The sequence below is a fragment of the Oncorhynchus masou genome, unplaced genomic scaffold (genome assembly GCF_036934945.1).
Source record: "Oncorhynchus masou masou isolate Uvic2021 unplaced genomic scaffold, UVic_Omas_1.1 unplaced_scaffold_942, whole genome shotgun sequence".
NCBI classification, from domain to species: Eukaryota; Metazoa; Chordata; class Actinopteri; order Salmoniformes; family Salmonidae; genus Oncorhynchus; species Oncorhynchus masou.
In genome coordinates, this window is record NW_027015912.1 from 107,152 (window position 1) to 112,550 (window position 5,399).

Consider the following 5,399-nt stretch of genomic DNA (forward strand, 5'->3'; position numbering starts at 1 on the left):
GAAGGCGGGAACGTGAAGGCGGAAGGCGGGAGCGTGAAGGCGGGAACGGCGGGGGCGGTGAAGGCGGGGGCGTGAAGAGCGGGAACGGAAAACGGGAACGTGAAGAGCGGAAACGTGAAAAGCGGGAAGACGGGAACGTGAAAGCGGGAGGCGGGAGCGTGAAAACGGGAAGACGGAACGTGAAGGCGGGGAACGAAGGCGGAGCGTGAAAGCGGGAGACGGGAACGTGAAAACGGGAAGACGGGAACGTGAAAGCGGGGAAGACGGGAACGTGAAGACAGGAACGTGAAGGCGGAACGTGAAAGCGGGAAGACGGGAACGTGAAGACGGGAACATGAAGACGGAAGCGTGAAGACGGGAGCGGGAAGACGGAAGATGTGAACGTGAAGACGGGGCGTGAAGGCGGGAGCGTGAAGGCGGGAGCGTGGAAGGCGGGAGCGGGAAGACGGGAGCGGGAAGACGGGGGCGTGAAGACGGGAGCGTGAAGGCGGGAAGACGGGAACTTGAAGGCGGGGCGTGAAGCGGGAGCGTGAAGACGGAAGACGTGAAGATGTGAACGACGGGAAGACGGGAAGACGTGAAGATAGGAGCGGAAGACGGGGGCGTGAAGACGGGGGCGGGGAAGACGGGAACGTGAAGACGGGAACGTGAAGACGGGAGACGTGAAGACGGGACAGAAGCGTGAAGACGGGAGCGTGAAGACGGGGACGTGAAAGACGGGGAAGACGTGAAAGACGGGGACGTGAAGACGGGGACGTGAAGACGGGCAATTGTCTTAAATGGACCAACTTCTCTGTCACATCTGAGAGTATTTTATTGAGCTTAAAACAAATGCAGTGGAGAGTTGGAGGGAGTAGAGTAGTCTGGCCTGAGGGTGACGTCTGTAATTGTCTAACAAGTTTAGGAATCCAGCAGAGGACCAACAGCACTTAACAAAGTGGAAACTGGAAACTTCACACACAAAGGGGGAATTGTGTGTGAGAGGTGTGTGTCGTTTTTGTACTGTGAGGTATGTGTTGTGTGAGAGGTGTGTGTCGTTTTTGTACTGTGAGGTATGTGTTGTGTGAGAGGCGTGTGTTGTGTCAGAGATGTGTGTATTGTGTAAACAGTTTCTGAAAACAACAAGGAACAGAGAGAAAGTGAGTGCATCGTGTTTAACCAATCGTTGACCGTGGAGTTCAACTCCATTGCCATCTTAACTCTCTCTCTGACCATGTTCACTCTTACTGAACAACTCTCCTCTCTGACCATGTTCACTCTTACTGAACAACTCTCCTCTCTGACCATGTTCACTCTTACTGAACAACTCTCCTCTCTGACCATGTTCACTCTTACTGAACAACTCTCCTCTCTGACCATGTTCACTCTTACTGAACAACTCTCCTCTCTGACCATGTTCACTCTCACTGAACAACTCTCCTCTCTGACCATGTTGACTCTTACTGAACAACTCTCCTCTCTGACCATCACCTACTGAACAACTCTCCTCTCTGACCATGTTCACTCTTACTGAACAACTCTCCTCTCTGACCATGTTGACTCTTACTGAACAACTCTCCTCTCTGACCATGTTAACCTACTGAACAACTCTCCTCTCTGACCATGTTAACTCTTACTGAACAACTCTCCTCTCTGACCATGTTAACCTACTGAACAACTCTCCTCTCTGACCATGTTCACTCTTACTGAACAACTCTCCTCTCTGACCATGTTAACTCTTACTGAACAACTCTCCTCTCTGACCATGTTCACTCTTACTGAACAACTCTCCTCTCTGACTCTCTACACAATAGTTGAACAGCCACAGGTGTGTCCTACTAGTTTAACTGGTGTTAAGAACTCCTATGGAGGGAGCGGTCAGAGGTAATCTCTGTGTGTGTAATTAGTTGACTAATAGGTTTGAGGAGAGGCGTAGACCTCCTACCTGATTTCCCCAGACTCCCCTTCAGCTCTACAACGCCCCAGTCAACTGAGTCAACTTAGCCGGGAACTGACATGGGGCCATGGTTATCTTAGAGGAGCTGAAGGCAAGTAGGTGCAGTAAAGCAGGCAAATATGAAAACGAAGAAACTCAGGAGAAACTACACCGCCGTGCAGGAGAAACTACACCGCCGGTCAGGAGAAACTACACCGCCGGTCAGGAGAAACTACACCGCCGGTCAGGAGAAACTACACCGCCGTGCAGGAGAAACTACACCGCCGGTGCAGGAGAAACTACACCGCCGGTTAGGAGAAACTACACCGCCGGTCAGGAGAAAATACACCGCCGGCCAGGAGAAACTACACCGCCATGCAGGAGAAACTACACCGCCGGTCAGGAGAAACTACACCGTCGGTCAGGAGAAACTACACCGCCGGTCAGGAGAAACTACACCGCCGGTCAGGAGAAACTACACCGCCCGGTCAGGAGAAACTACACCGCCGGCCAGGAGAAACTACACCGCCGGTCAGGAGAAACTACACCGCCGGCCAGGAGAAACTACACCGCCGGTCAGGAGAAACTACACCGCCGGCCAGGAGAAACTACACCGCCGGCCAGGAGAAACTACACCGCCGGCCAGGAGAAACTACACCGCCGGTCAGGAGAAACTACACCGCTCATGCAGGAGAGTGTGTGTACACTGTAGGCTAGTTATGATGACTAAAGGCCATGTAGAGTCTCTCCCCCGCACCGCCAGAGAAACGTGTCATTACAGAGAGACCAGGGTGTGGACTCTGACTGACTGATGTGGATTCCTGCCTGCTGCTGCACCAATAACACGCTAGCAGCTCTCTCCTTTCCCACTCTCTGTCTCTCTCTCTCTCTCGCTCTTCTCCCACTCACTCCGCTCTGCAGAGGCTCGTCGCGCCGCCGCCAATCTCTGACTCACCCCATTTGCATGCTCGGGAGCTCTCCGGGGTCGCCAGGGGACAGCCTTAGGTAGTCCCAAACGGCACTCTATTCCCTTTATAAATGCACTATATTCAGTTAGTAGGGTGCCATTTGGGACTAATAATAGTAAAATAACATTTAGTCGTTTTCTCGCTGTGGATTGTAATGATATAAACCTACTGCTGGAAACAGTGAGGCGGGAACGGCCTTTGTAGCTAGGTAGCGCTGCGGACCAGAGGGCAACCCCCAATCCCAAGCCACTCACAGGCATTAGTGCATTATATACCGTGACATGTGGGATGCAGAACGTGTGTTTTGGTCTTTAAAATAATCCACTGTGAAGGTTGGCTGGTTATTGGTTAGTCCATATAGGCCTTTTGAAAGCAGCAGAGGCATTATGGGTCGACTTAGTGATTCTTTGAGAGGCATTTTCAGAGGGAAAGTAAAATAGTTATTTTTCATCACAGGAGCGGATAGAGGAGAGGATGAATAGCTCACTTGACTTTAGTTTAATGCATCACATTGCACAAAGCAACACTTAGCATATTAACAGGTTGCTAATGTACAGAATAGGGATTTTATTCTAGGTTTCAGTACAGTGCTCAGAGCGCATGCAAATAAGAACATGAACAGACGTCAGTGAGAAGGTTTGTGAACATATTACCTACTGCTGGACAGAGATGGCCAGACAGAGAAATATTACCTACTGCTGGACAGAGATGGCCAGACAGAGAAATATCACCTACTGCTGGCCAGAGATGGACAGACAGATAAATATTACCTACTGCTGGCCAGAGATGGCCAGACAGAGAAATATTACCTACTGCTGGCCAGAGATGGACAGACAGATAAATATTACCTACTGCTGGACAGAGATGGCCAGACAGAGAAATATCACCTACTGCTGGACAGAGATGGCCAGACAGAGAAATATCACCTACTGCTGGACAGAGATGGCCAGACAGAGAAATATTACCTACTGCTGGACAGAGATGGCCAGACAGAGAAATATTACCTACTGCTGGACGAGATGGCCAGACAGAGAAAATATTACCTACTGCTGGACAGAGATGGCCAGACAGAGCTGGACAGAGATGGCCATTACCTACTGCTGGACAGAGATGGCCAGACAGAGAAATATTACCTACTGCTGGACAGAGATGGCCAGACAGAGAAATATTACCTACTGCTGGACAGAGATGGCCAGACAGAGAAATATTACCTACTGCTGGACAGAGATGGCCAGACAGAGAAATATTACCTACTGCTGGACAGAGATGGCCAGACAGAGAAATATTACCTACTGCTGGACAGAGATGGCCAGACAGAGAATATCACCTACTGCTGGACAGAGATGGCCAGACAGAGAAATATCACCTACCGCTGGACAGAGATGGCCAGACAGAATATCACCTACCGCTGGCCAGAGATGGCCAGACAGAAAATATCACCTACCGCTGGCCAGAGATGGCCAGACAGAAAATATCACCTACCGCTGGCCAGAGATGGCCCAGACAGAAAAAATATCACCTACCGCTGGCCAGAGATGGCCAGACAGAATATCACCTACTGCTGGCCAGAGATGGCCAGACAGAGAAATATCACCTACTGCTGGCCAGAGATGGCCAGACAGAGAAATATTACCTACTGCTGGACAGTGATGGCCAGACAGAGAAATATCACCTACCGCTGGCCAGAGATGGCCAGACAGAAAATATCACCTACCGCTGGCCAGAGATGGCCAGACAGAGAAAATATCACCTACCGCTGGCCAGAGATGGCCAGACAGAAAATATCACCTACCGCTGGACAGAGATGGCCAGACAGAGAAATATCACCTACCGCTGGACAGAGATGGCCAGACAGAGAAATATCACCTACTGCTGGACAGAGATGGCCAGACAGAAAATATCACCTACCGCTGGACAGAGATGGCCAGACAGAGAATATCACCTACCGCTGGACAGAGATGGCCAGACAGAGAATATTACCTACCGCTGGACAGAGATGGCCAGACAGAGAAATATTACCTACTGCTGGACAGAGATGGCCAGACAGAGAAATATCACCTACTGCTGGACAGACAGAGACAGGAGTCTTGTTACAATGGGACAGACAGAGACAGGAGTCTTGTTACAAATAGGACAGACAGAGACAGGAGTCTCGTTACAATGGGACAGACAGAGGCAGGAGTCTTGTTACAATGGGCCAGACAGAGACAGGAGTCTCGTTACAATGGGACAGACAGAGACAGGAGTCTCGTTACAATGGGACAGACAGAGACAGGAGTCTCGTTACAATGGGACAGACAGAGACAGAGTCTTGTTTACAATGGGACAGACAGAGACAGGAGTCTCGTTACAATGGGACAGACAGAGACAGGAGTCTCGTTACAATGGGACAGACAGAGACAGGAGTCTTGTTACAATGGGACAGACAGAGACAGGAGTCTTGTTACAATGGGACAGACAGAGACAGGAGTCTTGTTACAATGGGACAGACAGAGACAGGAGTCTCGTTACAATGG